Source organism: Crinia signifera, unplaced genomic scaffold (genome assembly GCF_055691185.1).
Source record: "Crinia signifera unplaced genomic scaffold, ASM5569118v1 HAP2_SCAFFOLD_79, whole genome shotgun sequence".
NCBI classification, from domain to species: domain Eukaryota; kingdom Metazoa; phylum Chordata; class Amphibia; order Anura; family Myobatrachidae; genus Crinia; species Crinia signifera.
In genome coordinates this window covers 623959-649299 of record NW_028142697.1, presented here as the reverse complement: position 1 = coordinate 649299, position 25341 = coordinate 623959, and the positions used below count along the sequence as shown (strand labels likewise).

The 25341-nt window shown below is 52.2% G+C and overlaps 4 long non-coding RNA genes across 4 annotated transcripts in view; 1 reads left to right on the top strand and 3 right to left on the bottom strand.

The window, feature by feature from the left end:
- The window catches only part of LOC146056312 (uncharacterized), a 110408-nt gene that overhangs the window by 66989 nt on the left and 18078 nt on the right, over positions 1–25341 (top strand). The gene's annotated exons all lie outside the window — the stretch shown is intronic.
- On the bottom strand, positions 1220–4261 carry LOC146056316 (uncharacterized). The gene is made up of 3 exons (XR_014469132.1): positions 4173–4261; positions 3023–3182; positions 1220–1643 (listed from the first exon to the last, which is right to left on the bottom strand). It is a non-coding gene; the product is annotated as an uncharacterized LOC146056316 (long non-coding RNA).
- Positions 15272–20176, bottom strand: LOC146056318 (uncharacterized). The gene is made up of 3 exons (XR_014469134.1): positions 20006–20176; positions 17032–17191; positions 15272–15691 (listed from the first exon to the last, which is right to left on the bottom strand). It is a non-coding gene; the product is annotated as an uncharacterized LOC146056318 (long non-coding RNA).
- Positions 21115–25341, bottom strand: part of LOC146056311 (uncharacterized) — a 488478-nt gene continuing 484251 nt past the window's right edge. The window contains exons 3-4 of the long non-coding RNA XR_014469129.1: positions 22294–22552; positions 21115–21316 (exon numbers count right to left, since the gene is read on the bottom strand). This is a non-coding gene — a long non-coding RNA (uncharacterized LOC146056311). The remainder of the gene's footprint in view (positions 21317–22293; positions 22553–25341) is intronic.

Here is a 25341-nt window from a genome sequence, read left to right as displayed (position 1 = left end):
AATTTGCGGCTGCAGCACCCACATCGCCGTACCCGCCACGTAGGAAACAGTATGCCGGGAAGAGTGTATTCTGTCCGCAGAGTACCTGCACTGTGGGGGCATTTTATGCATGTGGAACTCTGTTGCCGTAATTTGAATATTGGAGACAATTGTGCTCCATAATATAAATTGGTATTTTGTGGCCACACCCCTTCCCCATGAAGCCACTCATAACTGCAATCATGGGGTTTGTCTAACATCATGGGGTTTGTACAGATTGTACACACGGAGCAATATATTAGTGAGCAATATATTGCTCAGTGTCCTGATTTCATCAGCGACCAGAGATGGTCACTGATGAAAGAAAACACTGCCAGGGGAAGTCTCACGGGGAAAGAGCCGATTGCCGGGGGAAGCTGCTTGACAGCGACCATAGCTTCTGCGATAAAGGCTGAAATTGCATTGTGTGTACAGGTCTTTAAGGGGCCTACACGAGGCAATTTCATTGCATTTTCAAAGCATTAAATCAGTAAAATTAGCACTTGTTCAGAAGTAGATCGAAAAGGTTTTAGGCAGGGGCGTAACTCGAACCTTGTGGGCCCCACAGCAAAATCTCCATAGGGCCCCCCCCCCCCCCACACACACACACTGTTGTCACTACAATGCCCCTTAAGAGGCAGTATAGTGCTGTCACCTGCAGTGGCTGGTGGGCAATGGGGGAGGTGTTGCAGGAACAGGAGCGAGCATGCGGTCACCTGCAGGGGCAAAGGGGGGGGGGGGGTGCTGTCACCTGTAAAGGGTGGGGGGGTTCGCAGGCAGAGGAGGAAGTATGGGGCATGATGTCACCTTCAAGGAGGGGGTGGTACAGGAGGGAGCAGGCGGTCACCTGCAGGGCTATGGGGGAGGGGTCCGCAGTCAAAGGAGGGAGCAGATGGCAGGCTGGGCGGGCAGACAGGCTGTCCCCTGCAGGGACAAGGAAGGGCCTGCAGGCTGACACTTGACTGGGGGGGAGGGGGTCGCTGGCATCCCAGCAAGTTACTTGTTTGTGGTCACTGAGTTCAGTATGTACAGCCAGCAGCCATCCAGACCCATGCCGTGCTGCCTGGTAAAATGTGCTGGATCACCCTCACCCATTGTCCCTGGGCACAGCAGAAGAAGGAGCTGCCAGGCGCCGCTGTAGCTAGTCATATAACCTATGCGTGCACCCAGCTATTTTGAAAGGCAACATTTATTAGCTTCTTCATCAGGACATAAAAAAATAGTACAATATTGAACATATTTATACATATCAAGCACACAGCGTTACCAGCGTCATCTGAGCGTTGCACCATCACAGCGCAACTGCACCTACGTCCACATGTCACCACGCTGCCGTAATCAGCACATAAACAGTGATGTGCATCACACAGCCTTGAACACCACCAACATGTATTAGTTGCTATTGACGCACAGCACTACACAATCATTAGAAACATAATAGCAACAATAAGCAAAATACAAGCATACAATGCAGACAGTATGATTAAACAATACAATCTAGACAAAAGGAGAATGATTGTAAAACACAATGCAAGCCTAAGATCTCATTGAGTGCTAGTTGTCTCCTCCATCTCCCCGGTGCTGGGTCTTCTCTTCCTGCACCCCACCACTGGGTCCCCGGCAGTCTGAGAGAGAGAGAAAGTGTGAGGAAAGTGGTGGGGAGGAGAGAGAAAGAGAATGGGAAGAGAGAACAGGGGTGAGGCGCGAGAGAGAGAGAGAACAGGGGTGAGGCGAGAGAGAGAGAACAGGGGTGAGGCGAGAGAGAGAGAACAGGGGTGAGGCGAGAGAGAGAACAGGGGTGAGGCGCGCGCGAGAGAGAGAACGGGTGAGGCGCGCGAGAGAGAGAGGGTGAGGCGCGAGAGAGAGAGGCGCGCGAGAGAGAGGGTGAGGCGAGAGGCGAGAGAGAGAGAGGGTGGAGAGAGAGGGTGAGGCCAGAGAGAGAGAGAGGGTGAGGCGAGAGAGAGAGAGAGAGAGAGGGTGAGGCGAGAGAGGGTGAGGCGAGAGAGAGGGTGAGGCGAGAGAGAGAGGGTGAGGCAAGCGAGAAAGAGAGAGAGAGAGGGTGAGGCGAGAGAGAGAGAGGGTGAGGCGAGCGAGAGAGAGGGTGAGGCGAGCGAGCGAGAGGGTGAGGCGAGCGAGCGAGAGAGGGTGAGGCGAGCGAGCGAGAGAGAGGGTGAGGCGAGCGAGAGAGAGAGAGACGATGGAGAGACGGTGGAGAGACGGTGGAGAGAGGGTGGAGAGAGGGAGAGAGAGAGGGTGGAGAGAGAGAGAGGGTGGAGAGAGAGAGGGTGGAGAGAGAGAGAGGGTGGAGAGCGAGAGAGAGAGGGTGGAGAGCGAGAGAGAGAGAGGGTGGAGAGAGAGAGAGGGTGGAGAGAGAGAGAGGGTGGAGAGAGAGAGAGGGTGGAGAGAGAGAGGGTGGAGAGATGGAGGGTGGAGAGAGGGAGGGTGGAGAGAGAGAGGGGGTGGAGAGAGAGAGAGAGGGTGGAGAGAGAGAGAGAGGGTGGAGAGAGAGAGGGTGGAGAGATAGAGAGAGAGGGTGGAGAGAGAGAGAGAGGGTGGAGAGAGAGAGGGGGTGGAGAGAGAGGGTGGAGAGAGAGAGAGGGTGGAGAGAGAGAGAGAGAAAAGGAGAGGGGGTGTGGAGGAGGGGAAGTGAAGGAGAGGAGGGGGGAGTGGAGGAGAGGGGGAGCAGAGAAGGGGAGGGGGTGCGGAGTATAGGAGGTGAGCAGGAGGGAAGCGAGAGGAGGAGGGGAAGCAGAAGAGAAAGGGGAGCTGAGGAGTGAGAGGAAAGAAGAAAGGAAAGTAGGGGAGGGGGTGAGGAGTATTGGAAGCAAAAGAAAGGAGAGGGAAACAGAGGAAATGAGGAGGGGGAGCGGAGGAGGTGGTTGGGGAGCTGAGGAGGAGGGGAGAACAGAGAGCAGGAGCAGACAAGAAGAGGGGGAGAGGAGGAGGAGAGGAGGCATGGAGGAGGTGCAGAGAAGGGAGCGCAGTGCAAGCTGGTGCTGGGTACCTCCTGTGACAATCAGCAGCGATGGTAGCGAAGATTTTGCTGCCCCTGCTCCTGGGCAGACTGGGTCTGCTGCACTTTCTCTTCTTCTGTGCTAGTCATCTCTTTCTGCTCCATCTCCCCGGCGCTGGGTCTTCTTTTCCTGTACCCCAGCACAGGTTCACTGGCAGTCAGAGAGAGAAAAGTGTGGGGAAATTGGTGAGGAGAGCAAAAGAGGGCAAGGGGAGAGCAGGGGAGAGGAGGAGGGGAAGGAGGAGAAGAGGGATCAGAGAAGAAGGAGCAAAGGAGTGGAGGAGGGGGATCAGAGAAGGAGCAAAGGAGTGGAGGAGGAGAGAAGCGGACATGTAGAGAAGTAGCACAGAAGGCACTGTGTACCTCTTGTCATTGGTGCTGCATGGTACATGATCAGCAGTGATTGAAATGCTCCTCCTCCGACGACGACGAAAAGTGGTGGGGAGGAGAGAGAGAAGGGGAGCAGAGAAGAGGAGGAGGGAGAGGAGTAAGAGGAGGGGGAGCAGAGTAGAGGAGGAGAGGAGAAGGGAGAGCAGGAGAAGAAGAGAAGAGGAGAGGGGTGAGGAGGAGGGGAAGTGAAGGAGAAGAGGGGAGGGGGAGTGGAAGAGAGGGGAAGCGGAGAAGTGAGAGAATGGGTGGGGGTGCGGAGGAGATTAGGAGAGCAGGAGGGAAGCAAAGGAGAGGAGGAGGAGGGGTAGTGGAGGAGGGAAAGAGATGTGGTAGCTGAGGAGAAGAGGAGGAGCGGAGACAAGGAGAAGGGAAAGCAGGGGAGGGGTGAAGAGGATTGGAAGCAGAAGAAAGGAGGGGAAGCAGAGGAAAGGAGGAGCAGAGGAGAGGAGGCGCGGAGGAAGGGAAGCTGAAGAGAAGTTGTGGGGGAGGAGAGGGGGGGAGGAGAGGAGGAGGGAGCGGAGGATGGAGAGTAGATGAGGAGGAGGTGGGGGAGCTAAGGGAAGGAGTAGGAGAACGGAGAGCAAGAGGAGAAGGGAGAGCAAGAGCAGAGGAGGGAAAGTGAAGGAGAGGAGGAGGGGGAGCATAGGAGAGGGGGGAGAGGTGAAAGCAGAGAAGGGAGAGCAGGAGAGGGGGTGAGGAGAAGGAGCAGACGTGCGGAGAAGGGAGAGCAGTATATGCAGGCGCTGTGTACCTATTGTAATCGGTGCTGCATGATCAGCAGTGATGGAATGCCGGGTTTTCTGCCCCTGCTGCACTCTCTCCCCTTCGGTGCTAGTCATCTCTTCCTGCTCCATCTCCCCGTCGTTGAGTCTTCTTTTCCTTCACCCCTGCATAGGGTCACTGGGAGAGAGAGAGAGAGAGAGAGAGAGAGAGAGAGAGAGAGAGAGAGAGAGAGAGAAAGAGAGGTGTGTGTGGGGAAATTGGTGAGGAGGAGAGAGATAGAGGGGAAAGAGAGAACAGGGGAGAGGAGGGGGATAAGGGAAGAAGGAGCGGATGAGTGGAAGAGGAGAGGGGGCAAAGGAGCGGAAGAGGAGAGGGAGCAGAATAGAGGAAGCGGAGGAGGAGGGGAAGCAGAGGAGAGGAGGGGGATCGGAGGATGGAGAGTAGATGAGAAGGTGATGGGGAGCTGAGGAAAGGAGAAGGAGAGAAGAAGGGAGAGCAGGAGCAGAGGAGCGGAAAGTGAAGGAGAGGAGAAGGGGGAGCAGAAGAGAGGGGGTGAGGAGGATGGGAAGTGGAGGAGAGGAGGTGGAGTGAGGAGGTGTGGAAAAGGAGCGGACATGTGGAGAAGGAGCGGAGAAGGGAGAGCAGTATACACAGGTGCTATGTACCTCTTGTCATCGATGCTTCATTCTACATGATCAGCAGTGATGGAAACACCATGTTTTCGGCCCCTGCTCATGGGTCTTCTGCACTCTTTTTTCCCCAGTGCTAGTCATCTCCTCCTGCTCCAACTCCATGGCGCCGAGTCTTCTCTTCCTGCACCCCAGCACGGGGTCACCGGCAGTCTGAAAGAGAGATAGAGAAGTGTGGGGCAATTGGTGAGGAGGAGAGAGATAGAGGGGAAAGAGAGAGCAGGGGAGAGGAAGATAGGGGTTGTGGAGGAGGGGGAAGTGGAGGAGAGGAGGGGGATCAGAGAAGAAGGAGCTGAGGAGGAGTGGAGGTGAGGAGGAGGGGGGGGGGGCAGAGGAGGATGGGGAGCAGAGTAGAGGAAGAGTTAGAAGGGAGAGCAGAAGAGCAGTGGAGGGGGAGAGGGGGTGCGGAGGAGGGAAGCATAGGAAAGGAGGAGGGAAGCAGAGGAGGGGAATCGGAAGAGAAGGAGGTGGTAAGGGAGCGAGGATTCAGTATGAAATCCCGACGCCGGAATCCCGGCGTTCAAAATCCCGACAAGGGGGGACGTGGATCGTCCCCCCATGCGGGCTCGCTGCGCTTGCTACGGTGGTATGGGAGCGAATATATACACACATATACATATATACACACACACACAGATGGCGCCATCAATTTTATTTTAAACAAACAAAATAACAGAAGGGGGGACATTATGGTGTTACGTGTACCTAAAACATATTTAAAAGTATGCCTTAACCCAGTGGTGTCAAAGTCACGGCCCTACAGCTGTTGTGGAAGTACACATCCCTACATGCCCTGCCACAGATTTTATATAATGGATCGCTAAAATCTGTGGCAGGGCATGCTGAGAAGTGTAGTTCCACAACAGCTGGAGGGCCATGAGTTTGACACCACTACTAAACCCCTTAATGCCCATTACATGTAATCACAACAGACCACCTAGCATCATGCCACATCTCTTCCCTTAGCCCAAAGCAGATTAATCTTGCACCTCCTCTCCCCTCCCTCGCTCCCCCCCCCCCCAAGACATACTCTTCGCCAGTCGTGAACGAAGAGTGCACTCACATAGAATCGGTCGCAGGTGGGGGTACTGCAGCATCTGTCGGATAGGGCACCTCTCTCCTCTCCCAGCAGCGTTGGGCTGTGTTCTCTGCCGCAGCGCCCTGGGGGCGGAGTTGGGGCAGCTGTCTACCCGCCTGTATCCTTCCCGTCTATGTTGGGCGGTGTCCTGAGCAACGTCCTGGGGGTCCTCAGTGGCAGCAAGGTTTTAGTAGCATCCTGAAGGGGAGGGAAGAGGAGGAAAACATCCATATTTAAAAAAAAAAAAAAAATGCTGGTCTACAACAGTATGTAAAAATAGCGGCATAGTGAGTTTAGGAGAATCCTGTTCAAAAACTTGCAAAGAGATGGTGCCAGTGTGCACGCTCAGAGAGCAAATAAAGGGCGGGAATGGGATTAAAAATAGGTCCTGGCATTTAAAGTACACAGGCCCACCTTGGTGTCAATAGTGTCAACACATTTGTGCGCGAGCGCTCAGGAAAAGAGGGTGTGGACACTCAAAATTGGCCTTGTGTAGTGTTCCACACCATATACCACTTCTACACATTCTGCAACAAAATAATAGACCCCATTATACTTGCCCCTTACACATCTCTTATATATTTGGCTACATCTGTCACTCAAAGTGTGTCTGGAGCTGTAACGCTGGGTTGTGGACTTCCATCTTAATTTATGATTGTCATCACCTGTTTTAAACAGGGTAATTGATAAGAAAGGTGTTTAAGCACAGGTGATGGTAATCCATAAATTAAGAAGAAAGTCCAGAAACAGAGCAATGTGTCCCTCCTGGAGAGGGTCATGTTGGGAGGTATGCACCTCCCCCCCCCCCCCCCCCATTCACGGCATCCCCACGATTAAATGGCACATGCAAAACACTGACATGGCTATGGTCGACAATGAAAAAGGTTGACAAGATTTATTTTTCACTTTTTCAATGTTTTCATATTCATTCTCATGTGTCGACATGGACACCAATGAAGTGCCACACTTATGTCAACATTTACATGTGTTGACCTTTCTGTGTTGATTTTTTCTTGTGGCGATTCGCGGCACCCCCGCGACCCCCCTCCCGCGATTTGCAGCACACCCCCCGCAATTCACGGCACCCCCGGTGACTCCTGCGATTCGCGGCCCCACCCCGTGACACCCCCCTCCTGCGATTCGCGGCACCCCGCGACCCCCCTCCCACGATTCACGCCCACCCCCCGGGCCCCCCCTCCTGCGGCTCACGGTGCCCCCCACGACCCCCCCCTACCGCGCTTTCCTACCCCTGACCCCCCCTCCTGTCATTGCGGCAACCCCGCGACCCACCCTCCCGCGATTCACTGCAACCCCCCGCACCCCCCCCTCCCACAATTCGCGGCGTCCACCCACGACCCCTCCTCCCGTGATTCGCGGACACCCCTCACCTCCTCCCTCCCCACCCCCACGCGCGATTCACGGCAACCCCAGGATTAAATGGCACATGCAAAACACTGGCACGGCTATGGTCGACAATGAAAAAGGTTGACATGAGTTTTTGAAGATTTATTTTTCTTTTTTTGAATGTTTTCATATTCATTCTCATGTGTCGACATGGACACCGATGAAGTGCCACACTTATGTCAACATTTACATGTGTTGAACGTTCTGTGTTGATTTTTTCTTGTGGCGATTCGCGGCACCCCCCTCCCGCGATTTGCAGCACACCCCCCGCAATTCGCGGCCCCACCCCGTGACACCACCCCTCCTGCGATTCGCGGCACCCCGCGACCCCCCCTCCCACGATTCGCGCCAACCCCCCGGGCCCCCCCTCCCGCGGTTCACGGTGCCCCCCACGACCCCCCCTACCGCGATTCCCCACCCCTGACCCCCCCTCCTGTCATTGCGGCAATCCCCCGCCCCCGCGACCCACCCTCCCGCGATTCACTGCAACCCTCCGCGCCCCCCCTCCCGCATTCTGAATGACAGCAACATCCTACCATCCTTCTACAAGAATATATAACCAACTAGGTGATTCATCGCGCCCCGTGCCCCCCCCTCCTGCAATTCACGTACCCCCGCGCACCCCCCCTCCCTCGATTCGCAACCCCCCCTCGCGCAATTCACGCCCCCTCCCACGCTTTGCGGACCCTCTCCCGCGATTCACAGCACCCCCAGCGCCCCTCCCGCAATTCACGGCACCCCTAAGCCCCTCTTTAGTACCCCGTATACTAACACACCCCTATCACTACCCAGCTTCCTGATCTCCTGAACCGTAACTTCCACCACTGGGGAGTTGCTGACGCTGTTTTGCCCACATGCCCCTATCATGCCTCATAGCCCAGCCTCCTGCTCTCATGCACCCAAACTCCCACCCAGTAGGAGGAGACACTGACTAAGGGCCACCATCCTGTACTCCTGTACTGCCATGCTGGACCCTCACCCACTGGCAGAAGCTGCACAGTATCTCCCACCCTCCTCTTTAGTCCCCCTTATGCCCACACTCCCCTATCACTACCCAGCCTCCTGTTTTCCTGTGTCGTGACCTCCGCCAGTGGGGAGCCGCTGACTCAGAAACACCCTATTATACTATTGCACACACACACCTAAACAACATGCACACACAGCCCCCCCCCCACACACCCACAAATGTCACTGTACCATCCACACTATCAATGTACATCTTACTCTGTAACCGCTTTTTAATTAAACAAAACAATACACACCCCCTTCCACATCATATGCTCTCTATTTAACACATTTCACCTATAACTCAAGTTGCAATACAGGCCATCTTTCATACAATTCTAACCATCTTTCTCATAAACAAATGTTCACAAATTAAGGGGGCGCAGCCCCTTACGACGGTGTGAAGAGCGCCCGTAGGGCGCGATGAATCACCTAGTATTGTAATATATAATCTATCCTGGAAACGCCCCTCTACAAATCTTGCATTTGGTCTTACCTGAATAACTTGTCGACCACGCCCATGTCAACCTTAGGCTTGTATCGACCTTCTGTCATTTGTGTGTTTAAAAAAACACACAAGGTGAATATTATATACTAGGTGATTCATCGCTCGCTACGGGCGCTCTTCACACCATCGTAAGGGGCTCTGCCCCCTTAACCTGTGAGCCCCTTTATGTAGGGGTGGGTGTACTGCAGGATGGAGAGGGGCCCGGGGGCGATGTTGCCTGTGGTGGATATGGGGGTGCTGCGGGTGGCAGAGGGGTAGGTGTGGTGGTGTCTGTGGCGGTGCGGTGGGTGAGGGTCGGGTGCAAGAGTGCTTGGGGGTGGTGTGGGTGGGAGAGTGGTTGGTGTGGGGATACTGTGTGTGGAATAGCAGGTGCAGGGGTGGGCCATGTGGGTTGGTTAGGAGCAGGGGTGCACGGGTGGACTGAGAGGGGGTGTGCTGTGGGAGCGGGGGAGGTGTGTATGGGGGAGGAATGGATGCATGGGTACTGCACGTGGGGAATGGGGGTGTGCGGTGTTGGTGCGGCTGGGTGCAGGGGTACTGCATGTTGTGGAGGTCTGGGTTGGGGGGGTGCCGTGGGAGGGAGCAATAGTACCATGGGTGGGGGTTATTGGCAGGTGTGGGGTTGCGGCAGGTGGGGGAGAGTGTTTGGTGGTGGTGCGTGAGGGGCAGGTGTGGGTGTGCTGCAGGTAGTAGAGGTGCGGGGGGGGGGCTGTGTGTGTGCTCTTGTTTTGGTGATGGAGGGATGGGTGCAATGGTGGTTTAGGTGTGTGTGTGTGCAGGGGGTGTAGGAGTTGGGGGTGTGCGTGGGTGACGGTAGGGGTGTGGGTGTGATGTGGCATGGGGTGAGTCCGGTGGGGCGTTGGTGGTGGAGGGTCGGGCTTTGGTTTGCTGTGGGGGGGGGGGGGGGTTAGTCTCCAGGGACTGCCAATGATGACAAGTAGATTTCTGCTTGCACTCCTCCCAGTTTGTGAGCAGAAATATGACAAAACTAGAGTGGCGATGCACTTTTAAGCGATCAAACACACGAGTACCGGCATTCTCCAATATAGCATTACGCTGATTAGAATAGCTCTGTGACCTCTCTCCCGGCAGTATACACAGCGCGAAGAATATAATCAACCCCAATATTATTAGATAATTGGAGTACTTTTTAATCACAATGTTTTTGTTTCATTTACAGGAACAAAAATTAAAAATCATAAAAAGTCACTGTGTGACATCATACTGTACATGCTTTGCTGTCAAAACCTACAGTCTTGGACAAATTTTGGATAGTGGAAGGCAGGGGCGGATTTAGGGATGAGGGCGCCCCTAGGCACAACAATAATATTTACTAAGTAGGACAGTTTATAGGGGCACTATCTGCATATCCTATCCATTTACACTCTATTTAAGATGGAATATAGTACAGTAAAGTGGATATTTTGCAGTTATTGGTACATTTTGGGCTGACAGTACTATCACAGGCATCCAAGTGCCGCCCCCAAACATGTGCCGCCCCTAGGCACGTGCCTCACGTGCCTAATGGGAAATTCGGCTCTGGTGGAAGGCCGACTCAAGTTGAAAATCTCGGAAACCAGAGATTAGAAATTCCTGATCCTAGGACAGATTCTTCTATACATGCAATCGCACCTGTTGAAGTGTATTTGCATTCTTCAATACCTACAAATGAATACTACTTCCCAACAGAGGAAATATCCATCCTATGGTATAACACCCTCATCCCCAGCCAGGTCAACGCAATCCCACTGAGCCTTTATTTAGACTGAGTATTAATGCAAGAGGAAGTGGAATACAGACATTTCAATAGCTCCCATAAGTGTTATGCTAACGACAGTTATTAAAGCTTTACATAGCTACACATTGTGTACGTTGTCTCTTTTTTTATTACCTAGTTACAACTCCAACAGTTTCTTAGCTGGAAACTAAGGGGTGTACTCAATACGGGAGATGGGGAGCTATACGGTGAGCAGCGCTGATAGACATCAGTATTTAACGCTTCCCCCTCACTCACCGTCTCCACCTTGCCTGTTCCTTGAGATGAGGTGGAAATGGCGAGTGTGGCTGTCAAAACAGTGAGGTTTGCCACAAAATGCGGTGGGCTCACTGCATTTGCAGCGAACCTCACCATTTAGGGGAAGCCTCGCCGTCCTCTGACGGCGAAGATTCCTGGAACGTAGAAAGCGGTGAGGTGGCTGGACGTGAGGATGGCATTTCCTCGCCAAAAAATTCCATCCTCTCCGCCCGTGTGTCTGCACATTGAATACACCATTTTGTCTTATATACTGTAGAATGTATAGTTGAAACTAGCTATACCGGGGGAAGCGCCGTCGGAAGAGGACGCGCGCGCATCCCCTTTCGCAGATCGGCTGGCGGCTGGCAATTCTTCCGCCATACCCTGCAAAGCTGCGACCGGCTCCATCTGTACCTTAATCATACACATATTGAGGCATATTCAATAAAAACGTTTATAATTATGTAATAGCTCTATATTGATATATGTGATTTGTCATAGTTTGTCAAAGTAGTACTTCATATGTACTTTTGCTGTGATATTGCTATTCAAATATATTCAAAACATTTTTTTACAAATATCTTAAACATTAAGTGTTAAGCAAACTTGCAAAATGGATTTATTTTTGTGTGCTTAAGTTCTTTTTCTTTAAATCAAAGGTTAAATTTGGATTAGTAACAGGCCATGCTTTGCAATTAAATGCTGCTCAGGTGCATACTGTAGGTGCCGATTCTGTGGGTGCACAAGGGCCCGAGCAGCCACGGAAAATGATGAGCACCCACGGGCCTGAGTCCCGCTGCTGGGCCGCCATATTAACTTGCTAATTTGCGGCTGCAGCACCCACATCGCCGTACCCGCCACGTAGGAAACAGTATGCCGGGAAGAGTGTATTCTGTCCGCAGAGTACCTGCACTGTGGGGGCATTTTATGCATGTGGAACTCTGTTGCCGTAATTTGAATATTGGAGACAATTGTGCTCCATAATATAAATTGGTATTTTGTGGCCACACCCCTTCCCCATGAAGCCACTCATAACTGCAATCATGGGGTTTGTCTAACATCATGGGGTTTGTACAGATTGTACACACGGAGCAATATATTAGTGAGCAATATATTGCTCAGTGTCCTGATTTCATCAGCGACCAGAGATGGTCACTGATGAAAGAAAACACTGCCAGGGGAAGTCTCACGGGGAAAGAGCCGATTGCCGGGGGAAGCTGCTTGACAGCGACCATAGCTTCTGCGATAAAGGCTGAAATTGCATTGTGTGTACAGGTCTTTAAGGGGCCTACACGAGGCAATTTCATTGCATTTTCAAAGCATTAAATCAGTAAAATTAGCACTTGTTCAGAAGTAGATCGAAAAGGTTTTAGGCAGGGGCGTAACTCGAACCTTGTGGGCCCCACAGCAAAATCTCCATAGGGCCCCCCCCCCCACACACACACACACACACTGTTGTCACTACAATGCCCCTTAAGAGGCAGTATAGGGCTGTCACCTGCAGTGGCTGGTGGGCAATGGGGGAGGTGTTGCAGGAACAGGAGCGAGCATGAGTTTTTTAGACCTCCTGATCTATGTAGATAACGGTTGTTTGAAAACCAGGAATTACGAAAAACCAACAGATAGTAATTCCTACATAGACTTTAGTAGCAACCATCATGGTAACTGGTTACGAAGCATTCCGAATGGCCAATTCAACCGTATCAGTAGAAATTGCACTGATTTGGAAATCTATCAGGTACATGCAAAGAAACTTAGCCATCAATTTAAACAAAAGGGTTACCGTAATGATATGGTTGAAGAGGCCATGATTAAAGGTTCGGAAGCCATTCTACAAAGGGGTGATGCAACTATTATGGCTCCTACTAAGAAACAAAAGGATTTAGGAGTATGCTTCATCACCAAGTTCACCAGTCAGTCCAGACAAATTGAACAAATTTTCAGAAAACATTGGGGGATTTTGAGAAATGACCCCATTCTCAAAAAAGTGGTTAAAGAAAGACCAACCTTTATTTATCGTAAGGCACAGAACCTCAAGAATAAGTTGGTGAGGAGTGCAATTAATACCCCTACCCCACTTAATTATATTAAGACTAAGGGTTTTTTCCGCTGCGGTACGTGCAGCATGTGTCGTGCATGTAAAGGTACAATAAAGGCTGTTCAACAATATCGTGCACCGCACACTAACAAGATGCACGATATTGTAGATTTCATTACATGCAACACCAAGTTCTGCGTTTACCTGTTAGAATGCTCATGTAAAAAGGTATATATTGGTAAGACCACACGGCAATTAAAAGTAAGATGGGCCGAGCATGTTCGGAATATTGCCAAGGGGGTTGAGTCCCACAATGTGTCCCTGCATTTTAAGAAGGTACATGGCAGTGACATTAAACATCTGGTGAATTTTTGTGGCATCAAACTTGTGTCAGATCATTGGAGAGTCAATTATAGAGATAAAAAATTGTCACAAGAAGAAATGCGCACCATATATGCATTAAAAACCATAGAACCAGATGGTTTAAATGTGGGATTCGAACTAAAATGCTTCTTATGAATTCTTCCCCATATTAATTCATTATTTCCATTGCCTCATGATATGTTTCGTTATGAAATAATTTGTTTTTATCCACACAGTTTTATCACATATATTCAATGTTTTTTATATATATCAATTTTTTAATCTTCGTGTAATCATGATGGTTTCATGCTTAAAAACTTGTTGATACCAACTAATATGAAATGGGCATAATACTAAAACTGTTTTTTATCTATTTGTTTGTACGTCTTGTATTATACATATGCACGATGAAAATTGAGCGGAACCAAGTTGGCAGTAAAATATGCTTCAGAGATGAGCACAAAGGAAGCTCTCACTTCCGACCTGAAAGCCCTGTGCGTTCCATGAAGCCCACCAATCATCCCCATCCAGCGTGAGATACGTATTATCAACCAGGAAGCATCTTACAACAGCGCGATGCGTTCCAAACGTCACCGGAAGTGACGCATTATGACGCGATATGCGTCTCACATACCCGGAAGCGCGGGTAACAGCGTACTAGTAAACGAGTCAGCTGTGACCCTTTGAGCTAGCGGTAAAACCGCAAATGGACTGTGATCATATTACATATGTAATATCAGTGTTTGGGGAACCTGTAAGTCTGTGTTTTATCTGTCTTTCCGCTGGATGTATAACCTTATTATATGTATATGTAAGGTATATGTTTTTTGATTGGATTGTTAAATGATTTTAACTTTGTCAAATTTTATTGTTTTTCCATGTTTTGGTAACAGCCCTGTACATGTGATACTTGTAACCGGTATATATACCGGCTAGGTGGTTGTGTCCTCCACACCTTGAAAAAGGGCTTATTCAAAAGAGCCCGAAACGCGTTGGTGGTTGGAGGAGTAAGTGAATATCCCAAAAGGTTTGTTGGTAGGTGCTGTGTGTGATCTTCAGCAACTGGGTGGCCTTCTATCCGGATTGGAAGGTACCCAGACCACCACTTACCCTGGGATTCCCTTCCCACTTTTTTTACCTGTTTTTATCTATTGTTTTTTGGAAATAAATTTGGATTTTAACAAGCACTTTGGAAGTCAGCTGTCCCCCTGTGTCCCGTGAGAGGAAGGGTCGCCCATAAAGAAACCTTTCAGTGCACATAGGGCACTTGATCCTGGTGAGTGCACATCTCTAAGGGTTTCCTGTTGGTGGGATTTTGTCTGAATATTGTGTATGCAGAGGTCGGGAGAAGTATAAAGAAACTGCTACATGCACATAGGGAACTTTTCCCAGGTCAGTCCTATATCCTTATTATACGACTGGACGGAAGATTGGTGGATTGTTTCCTTTTGGTGATAGAAACTTATCATCTCTTGAAGGAGGGACTGCAGCGCCATTTACAGACACCATTTGTTGTATATAGGAGCGAGCATGCGGTCACCTGCAGGGGCAAAGGGGGGGGGGGGTGCTGTCACCTGTAAAGGGTGGGGGGGTTCGCAGGCAGAGGAGGAAGTATGGGGCATGATGTCACCTTCAAGGAGGGGGTGGTACAGGAGGGAGCAGGCTGTCACCTGCAGGGCTATGGGGGAGGGGTCCGCAGTCACAGGAGGGAGCAGATGGCAGGCTGGGTGGGCAGACAGGCTGTCCCCTGCAGGGACAAGGAAGGGCCTGCAGGCTGACACTTGACTGGGGGGGAGGGGGTCGCTGGCATCCCAGCAAGTTACTTGTTTGTGGTCACTGAGTTCAGTGTGTACAGCCAGCAGCCATCCAGACCCATGCCGTGCTGCCTGGTAAAATGTGCTTGATCACCCTCACCCATTGTCCCTGGGCACAGCAGAAGAAGGAGCTGCCAGGCGCCGCTGTAGCTAGTCATATAACCTATGCGTGCACCCAGCTATTTTGAAAGGCAACATTTATTAGCTTCTTCATCAGGACATAAAAAAACAGTACAATATTGAACATATTTATACATATCAAGCACACAGCGTTACCAGCGTCATCTGAGCGTTGCACCATCACAGCGCAACTGCACCTACGTCCACATGTCACCACGCTGCCGTAATCAGCACATAAACAGTGATGTGCATCACACAGCCTTGAACACCACCAACATGTATTAGTTGCTATTGACGCACAGCACTACACAATCATTAGAAACATAATAGCAACAATAAGCAAAATACAAGCATACAATGCAGACAGTATGATTAAACAATACAATCTAGACAAAAGGAGAATGATTGTAAAACACAATGCAAGCCTAAGATCTCACTGAGTGCTAGTTGTCTCCTCCATCTCCCCGGTGCTGGGTCTTCTCTTCCTGCACCCCACCACTGGGTCCCCGGCAGCCTGAGAGAGAGAGAAAGTGTGAGGAAAGTGGTGGGGAGGAGAGAGAAAGAGAATGGGAAGAGAGAACAGGGGTGAGGCACGAGAGAGAGAGAGAACAGGGGTGAGGCGAGAGAGAGAGAACAGGGGTGAGGCGAGAGAGAGAGAACAGGGGTGAGGCGAGAGAGAGAACAGGGGTGAGGCGCGCGCGCGAGAGAGAACAGGGGTGAGGCGCGCGAGAGAGAGAGGGTGAGGCGCGAGAGAGAGAGGGTGAGGCGAGAGGCGAGAGAGAGAGGGTGGAGAGAGAGAGTGAGGCCAGAGAGAGAGAGAGGGTGAGGCGAGAGAGAGAGGGTGAGGCGAGAGAGGGTGAGGCGAGAGAGAGAGAGAGAGGGTGAGGCGAGAGAGAGAGAGAGAGGTTGAGGCAAGCAAGAAAGAGAGAGAGAGGGTGAGGCGAGAGAGAGAGAGAGGGTGAGGCGAGCGAGAGAGAGGGTGAGGCGAGCGAGAGAGAGGGTGAGGCGAGCGAGCGAGAGGGTGAGGCGAGCGAGCGAGAGAGGGTGAGGCGAGCGAGAGAGAGGGTGAGGCGAGCGAGAGAGAGAGAGACGGTGGAGAGAGGGAGAGAGAGAGGGTGGAGAGAGAGAGGGTGGAGAGAGAGAGAGGGTGGAGAGCGAGAGAGAGAGGGTGGAGAGCGAGAGAGAGAGGGGGTGGAGAGAATGAGAGGGTGGAGAGAGAGAGAGGGTGGAGAGAGAGAGGGTGGAGAGAGGGAGGGTGGAGAGAGGGAGGGTGGAGAGAGAGAGGGGGTGGAGAGAGAGAGAGAGGGTGGAGAGAGAGGGTGGAGAGAGAGAGGGTGGAGAGAGAGAGGGTGGAGAGAGAGAGGGTGGAGAGAGAGAGAGAGGGTGGAGAGAGAGAGAGGGTGGAGAGAGAGAGAGGGGGTGGAGAGAGAGGGTGGAGAGAGAGAGAGGGTGGAGAGAGAGAGAGAGAAAAGGAGAGGGGGTGTGGAGGAGGGGAAGTGAAGGAGAGGAGGGGGGAGTGGAGGAGAGGGGGAGCAGAGAAGGGGAGGGGGTGCGGAGTATAGGAGGTGAGCAGGAGGGAAGCGAGAGGAGGAGGGGAAGCAGAAGAGAAAGGGGAGCTGAGGAGTGAGAGGAAAGAAGAAAGGAAAGTAGGGGAGGGGGTGAGGAGTATTGGAAGCAAAAGAAAGGAGAGGGAAACAGAGGAAAAGAGGAGGGGGAGCGGAGGAGGTGGTTGGGGAGCTGAGGAGGAGGGGAGAACAGAGAGCAGGAGCAGACAAGAAGAGGGGGAGAGGAGGAGGAGAGGAGGCATGGAGGAGGTGCAGAGAAGGGAGCGCAGTGCAAGCTGGTGCTGGGTACCTCCTGTGACAATCAGCAGCGATGGTAGCGATGATTTTGCTGCCCCTGCTCCTGGGCAGACTGGGTCTGCTGCACTTTCTCTTCTTCTGTGCTAGTCATCTCTTTCTGCTCCATCTCCCCGGCGCTGGGTCTTCTCTTCCTGTACCCCAGCACAGGTTCACTGGCAGTCAGAGAGAGAAAAGTGTGGGGAAATTGGTGAGGAGAGCAAAAGAGGGCAAGGGGAGAGCAGGGGAGAGGAGGAGGGGAAGGAGGAGAAGAGGGATCAGAGAAGAAGGAGCAAAGGAGTGGAGGAGGGGGATCAGAGAAGGAGCAAAGGAGTGGAGGAGGAGAGAAGCGGACATGTAGAGAAGTAGCACAGAAGGCACTGTGTACCTCTTGTCATTGGTGCTGCATGGTACATGATCAGCAGTGATTGAAATGCTCCTCCTCCTCCGACGACGAAAAGTGGTGGGGAGGAGAGAGAGAAGGGGAGCAGAGAAGAGGAGGAGGGAGAGGAGTAAGAGGAGGGGGAGCAGAGTAGAGGAGGAGAGGAGAAGGGAGAGCAGGAGAAGAAGAGAAGAGGAGAGGGGTGAGGAGGAGGGGAAGTGAAGGAGAAGAGGGGAGGGGGAGTGGAAGAGAGGGGAAGCGGAGAAGTGAGAGAATGGGTGGGGGTGCGGAGGAGATTAGGAGAGCAGGAGGGAAGCAAAGGAGAGGAGGAGGATGGGTAGTGGAGGAGGGAAAGAGATGTGGTAGCTGAGGAGAAGAGGAGGAGCGGAGACAAGGAGAAGGGAAAGCAGGGGAGGGGTGAAGAGGATTGGAAGCAGAAGAAAGGAGGGGAAGCAGAGGAAAGGAGGAGCAGAGGAGAGGAGGCGCGGAGGAAGGGAAGCTGAAGAGAAGTTGTGGGGGAGGAGAGGAGGAGGGAGCGGAGGATGGAGAGTAGATGAGGAGGAGGTGGGGGAGCTAAGGGAAGGAGTAGGAGAACGGAGAGCAAGAGGAGAAGGGAGAGCAAGAGCAGAGGAGGGAAAGTGAAGGAGAGGAGGAGGGGGAGCATAGGAGAGGGGGGAGAGGTGAAAGCAGAGAAGGGAGAGCAGGAGAGGGGGTGATGAGAAGGAGCAGACGTGCGGAGAAGGGAGAGCAGTATATGCAGGCGCTGTGTACCTATTGTAATCGGTGCTGCATGATCAGCAGTGATGGAATGCCGGGTTTTCTGCCCCTGCTGCACTCTCTCCCCTTCGGTGCTAGTCATCTCTTCCTGCTCCATCTCCCCGTCGTTGGGTCTTCTTTTCCTTCACCCCTGCATAGGGTCACTGGGAGAGAGAGAGAGAGAGAGAGAGAAAGAGAGGTGTGTGTGGGGAAATTGGTGAGGAGGAGAGAGATAGAGGGGAAAGAGAGAACAGGGGAGAGGAGGGGGATAAGGGAAGAAGGAGCGGATGAGTGGAAGAGGAGAGGGGGCAAAGGAGCAGAAGAGGAGAGGGAGCAGAATAGAGGAAGCGGAGGAGGAGGGGAAGCAGAGGAGAGGAGGGGGATCGGAGGATGGAGAGTAGATGAGAAGGTGATGGGGAGCTGAGGAAAGGAGGAGGAGGAGAGAAGAAGGGAGAGCAGGAGCAGAGGAGCGGAAAGTGAAGGAGAGGAGAAGGGGGAGCAGAAGAGAGGGGGTGAGGCAGTGGCGTAGCTTGTGTAAGGCAGCCCCCGCCACTGCTTGGAGGAGCGGGGGCTGCGTGGGCGCCAGAAGCCTCTCACTCTAACCTGCAGAGCTGAGCTGAGGTCCGTCCTGTCTCACTCCGTCTCTCTCCCCCCCTTCCTCCCAGCAGCAGCAGCATTACAGGCAGGAAGTTCTGAACTGTTTCTGTGTACACAGTACACACAACCTCCGTCCCTCCGCGCAGGCTGGCAGCTGCAGCATCATCCCTCTCCCTGCTTTCTGTTGTTGACCGTCCTGCTCCAGTGGCTGCCTTCTATTCCCCTGCACTCTGCACTCCGATTACAGAGCCCTCCCCTTCTACAGGCTTCAGCACAGGAGCTGAACACAACAATAAGGTTAACTCTTTCAAAACCTGGTTTTCTACAGTGGGATGCAAAGCACTCAGTGTCTGTGTCATCACATGTCAGCATATTTGTGTCAGTGTCTGGGTGTCTGTGTTATGTCTCTAGATGTCAGCGTCTGTCAGCATCAGTGTCTCTATGTGCAGTCCGTGTGTCAGCGTATCCCTGTGTGTAGGCGTCTTTCAGTGTCCATGTGTCAACATATGTGTCTGTGTCGGCGTCCATGTGTCAACTTGTCAGCACCCGTGTTTTAGGATCTGTCCATTTGTCAGTATCTGTCTGTTTGCCGGCGTCTGCGTGTCCATGCGTTAGCATCTGTCTAAGGGGCTGGGGGCATGCCAGAAGCTCACAGAGCACTTAGCATGCCTCCATAGTGAGGAAAACGGGAGGCATGGCTTGTGGGAGCATTATTCCCAATAAGCCTTTCCCCCTCTGTGAGGTCACACCCTTTTTCTGGCGGCAGTGCGACTTCGTCGACAGCGGACATCTCGCCCGAGTTCAGTGTAGTGCGAGATGTCCGCTGAATTCTGACGTTTTTTTAAAGGGGAATTAACTTACAAGGAAAAACCATGCCAAACCATGCCTTGTAAGTTAATTCTCGTTTAAAAAACATCATAATTCAGCGGATATCTCGCACTGCACTGAACTCGGGCGGCATGAAATTCAGGCCATAGTGTAAGGTGCATTTAGATTTGTGGAGTATAAGTTTAATGACGGCATGTGGCATATAGTGCAAGGGGCATTATGATGTGTGACGTAATGTTTAAGGGGCATGGGGGGGGGGGGCGCCAGAAACTTTTTTGGCTGGGGGGAGCAAAATTTATAGTTACGCCACTGGGGTGAGGAGGATGGGAAGTGGAGGAGAGGAGGTGGAGTGAGGAGGTGTGGAAAAGGAGCGGACATGTGGAGAAGGAGCGGAGAAGGGAGAGCAGTATACACAGGTGCTATGTACCTCTTGTCATCGATGCTTCATTCTACATGATCAGCAGTGATGGAAACACCATGTTTTCGGCCCCTGCTCATGGGTCTTCTGCACTCTTTTTTCCACAGTGCTAGTCATCTCCTCCTGCTCCAACTCCATGGCGCAGAGTCTTCTCTTCCTGCACTCCAGCACGGGGTCACCGGCAGTCTGAAAGAGAGATAGAGAAGTGTGGGGCAATTGGTGAGGAGGAGAGAGATAGAGGGGAAAGAGAGAGCAGGGGAGAGGAAGATAGGGGTTGTGGAGGAGGGGGAAGTGGAGGAGAGGAGGGGGATCAGAGAAGAAGGAGCTGAGGAGGAGTGGAGGTGAGGAGGAGGGGGGGGGGGCAGAGGAGGATGGGGAGCAGAGTAGAGGAAGAGTTAGAAGGGAGAGCAGAAGAGCAGTGGAGGGGGAGAGGGGGTGCGGAGGAGGGAAGCATAGGAAAGGAGGAGGGAAGCAGAGGAGGGGAATCGGAAGAGAAGGAGGTGGTAAGGGAGCGAGGATTCAGTATGAAATCCCGACGCCGGAATTCCGGCGTTCAAAATCCCGACAAGGGGGGACGTGGATCGTCCCCCCTTGCGGGCTCGCTGCGCTTGCTACGGTGGTATGGGAGCGAATATATACACACATATACATATATACACACACACACAGATGGCGCCATCAATTTTATTTTAAACAAACAAAATAACAGAAGGGGGGACATTATGGTGTTACGTGTACCTAAAACATATTTAAAAAGTATGCCTTAACCCAGTGGTGTCAAAGTCACGGCCCTACAGCTGTTGTGGAAGTACACATCCCTACATGCCCTGCCACAGATTTTATATAATGGATCGCTAAAATCTGTGGCAGGGCATGCTGGGAAGTGTAGTTCCACAACAGCTGGAGGGCCATGAGTTTGACACCACTGCTAAACCCCTTAATGCCCATTACATGTAATCACAACCCACCACCTAGCATCATGCCACATCTCTTCCCTTAGCCCAAAGCAGATTAATCTTGCACCTCCTCTCCCCTCCCTCGCTCCCCCCCCCCCAAGACATACTCTTCGCCAGTCGTGACCGAAGAGTGCACTCACATAGAATCGGTCGCAGGTGGGGGTACTGCAGCATCTGTCGGATAGGGCACCTCTCTCCTCCTCAGCGTCGTTCCCAGCAGCGTTGGGCTGTGTTCTCTGCCGTAGCGCCCTGGGGGCGGAGTTGGGGCAGCTGTCTCCCCGCCTGTATCCTTCCCGTCTATGTTGGGCGGTGTCCTGAGCAACGTCCTGGGGGTCCTCAGTGGCAGCAAGGTTTTAGTAGCATCCTGAAGGGGAGGGAAGAGGAAAACATCCATATTTAAAAAAAAAAAAAAAATGCTGGTCTACAACAGTATGTAAAAATAGCGGCATAGTGAGTTTAGGAGAATCCTGTTCAAAAACTTGCAAAGAGATGGTGCCAGTGTGCACGCTCAGAGAGCAAATAAAGGGCGGGAATGGGATTAAAAATAGGTCCTGGCATTTAAAGTACACAGGCCCACCTTGGTGTCAATAGTGTCAACACATTTGTGCGCGAGCGCTCAGGAAAAGAGGGTGTGGACACTCAAAATTGGCCTTGTGTAGTGTTCCACACCATATACCACTTCTACACATTCTGCAACAAAATAATAGACCCCATTATACTTGCCCCTTACACATTATGCCAAACGTATTGAGCCAAAATTCACATAATGCCACGCGGATTGAGCCAAAATTCACATAATGCCACGCGGATTATTCTTTATTCCCAGCGGTGGCAGGCGGCATTTCAAGGAAAAAAAACCTAACCCCATTGCACCTACCCCACACTGTCCCCATCGCACCAGCCCCACACTGTAGTCTCCCATCACACCAGACCCACACTGTAGTCTCCCATCACACCAGCCCCACACTGTAGTCTCCCATCACACGAGCCCCACACTGTCCCCATCACACCAGCCCCACACTGTAGTCTCCCCATTGCACCTGCTCCACACTGTAGTCTCCCCATTGCTCCAGCCCGCACTGTAGTCTCCCCATTGCAACAGCCCCACACTGTCACCATCGCACCAGCCCCACACTGTCTTTCATCACAAGAGCCCCTTAAATTGTAAGCCATCAAAATGTCACCCTTATACTGTATGTAGAAATGGAGGAGGGCGGCTGGCGCAGCAGTAAACGGGAGGCCGAGGCAGCAGCGTGGGAGGGTGGAGGAAGGAGACACAGTCAGGACATGGTGGCAGCGGGGGTAGCCGGCGACATCATGCAGCAGTCTGACTGTACTCACCACCAGACGGTCCACACCAGGGCAGCGCTGCAGGGCTGACCAGTCTCCTCCTGTGGTCCAGGCGGCGCAGCTCCCGGAAGTACGCGTCCACTGTCCTGTGATCTGGAAGACGGGGCAGCTGGGAGGCGGCACACGCGTATCGGCTCCTCTGTCAATCACAGGTCATGTGTACATGTGTCCAATCCTCACAGACAAGGGCGGGCATACAGCCTATCTAGCAGGCAGCCCAGCTCTATTAGTATATACAGTGTCCGGGCCTCTTAAAAAATAAATAAATAAAACGCAATCGTCATATTCAGCTCGTCATATTCAGCTCGTTATTGGGGGGATTTTTACAAGCTACATATACGTTTCTCTCTCTCTCAGCTGGTCATATTCATAGCCAACTCGTTATACACCATATCCAGCTCGTCATACATTATATCCAACTCGTTATATGTCATACTCAGCTCGTTATATGTCATATTCAACTCGTCATACACTATATTCAGCTCGCCATACACTATATTCAGATCGTGATATGTCATAGTCAGGAAGTTGTAATTTTGACTTGAACGGCCCCTCATAGCCTAGTGTCTTCCTCCAGCTCTTGGCGCCTGATATCTGCAGCAGCAACGCGGGGTCCCCAGCTCCCTCTCTCCAGTGCCGGGTCTCCCCCTCTTCCTCTGCGGGTACCTGGTCTCTTCCGCCTGCTCATGGCTCCGGATCTGTGCAGCAACGCGGGGTCCCCAGCACCCACTCTCCAGCGCCAGGTCTGCTCCTCTCCCTCAGTCGGTACCTGGCTTCTTCCTCCTTCTCATAGCGCTAGATCTCTGCTGCTGCAGCAGCGCAGGGTCCCAGCTCCCGCTGTCCAGTCTGCTCCTCGATCTCCCTGCATGCCTGGTCTCCACCACCTCCAGTTTGCATGGCCCCTCACAGTCACCCTCATGGTTCCCGCAATATGGCACACAATATTAACAATAAAAAAAATATATTCTAAACGACCCCCCCCCTAAAACCAGCCACAGGCTCTGCTTATACCTCTGACCCTATGGAGACAGCAGGCCGGGGGCGAGATGCGGTGGTGTCCTCGGCTCCTGCAGCAGGAGGTGCTGGGTCGTCCTCTGCTCCGCCTGTCGTGCTGTTCAGGGTCGGCCTCTGCTTCCACCCCCGGCTTCTATCAGGCTGGGGATCTTCCTCTATCCTCTCCTCCGCTGGGCTGTCACCTGTCCTCTGCGCAGCTCCTGTCCTTGATGTTACATCGTGTTCTTAACTTACTTTCGGGCAGGCATCTCTAGGGGCAGCTCCGCACCACTGAGGGGGCTTCTACAGGTCTCCAGCTAGGGGTCCTTTGCATGTCCTCCAGTCCTGGTTCCTCGAGAGCGGGTGTCCTCCGCGGTGCCTGCGCACCTTGGTCTCCACTTGCTGCATCCTCTATCTTCTTCGGAGCATTTTCAGGAGAATCCTCCGGCTTGGTGTGCTCCCAGGTAATTTACCCCCTCAGCACCTTCTTCCATGAGGTTCTAGTCTTCACCCTCTCGGCTCCTCCACGGGCAGGCACTATGTAGGACACATCGGCAGCACACATCATTCTGTTCTCTCTGGCTCCTCCTGTGGTTGGCAGCTACTGGGGGCAGCGCGGTTCCCTTCCCTCTGGCAGGTGGCAGCAGTAGGGGACTTGGAGGAGCCTGGCTCTCCTGGCGCCATTCCTGGTCACACAGCTGCGCAGCCCCCGCTCCTTACAGGTCAGCAGCTCACAGCACTGCACAGGCCCTTGTCCTCTCCAGGGATCACCCTTCCCGGTGCCGGCTCTCTCTGCTGTGGGTTATGCATCGCTGCAGGACCGCCTCTGCTCCCCCTGCCCTACCTCTCTATAGTCCCTGTCACTGGCTCACCCGCCATATCCTGTACTGGCTGTATCATATATTTTTATATTTCTTTATACTCAAAGGCTATATATCCCCCTTCCCACACAGATTTAAGTTGCGACTATTTGACACAGTGGCTGCCTTGATAAAGGTACCAGCGGGGACCGAAACGTCAGAAGATCTCACTTGCAGAAAATAAACTTTGGATTACCTCCTGGTTGTACCTCCATTGAACTACAGACTGGTGAGTGCTGTTTATTCCCCCAGTGGGCGTTCTTTCTGGTATCTATCTATCTATCTAAGGAATTATCCAAGCAGGCAGCGGCACTCCGTGGGCTTAACAATGTGTTTATTGGAGGTGACCGACGTTTCGGGGACTGGATACCCCTTTGTCAAGGTGTACAACGCGTGCGGGTGACACAGCAAACATTTAAATACATACAGCATGTGCATACTCACCATTCCCGTACGTGGAGCGTCCCAGTTGCGTCCAGTGCGGCTTCCGGTGCGGGCGGATGTCAGTGGGCGGAGCCTCACTGCATCATCACGCTCCCCTCTGTTGTAGATGGGTTGCTATGATGACCCCACCGTATCGCTCACTTCTGTATGACAACCTCCGCTCCAGGATCCGGGTTTGGCTTCTGCCTATAACAACACATAAATGGCACGTAAATAACCTACATTAAAACAGTAAAACAATGTTAAAAAATGGTGCAAGTTTGAAGTGTAAATTTCAGATGCCACGGGACTACTGCCCGAGCAATGTTTAAGAAGTGATGTGAAGAGATGTCACCGCATCTAGCGTGACAATTGTATGGTGTTGACACAGGGATCTGGACGGGTGTGTTACATATGGATCTCTGTATACAATAATAACATGGTCAAACTGATCGCTAATGATCATGTTTGTAAATCGGAGATGTCAGGCTCTAACACATGGGGGAGATGTGCTGTGGGATCTCTATGAATGTGAGAATTACAGGGGCGTGTTGTACCATAAATATCGGCTCCACAAGTGATATATATGCTTTATGTTGTCTTTGAGAACAGAACAGCAGTATAGCGTGTATATATATACTATGTATACATCGGGGGAAATGTACCAAAATGGATTCGTAAAAAATAGGTGTATTCGTAGGCAGAAATACACCTATTTTTTACACATTTGTATTTTCGGGATTTACACACACCTCTTCGTATG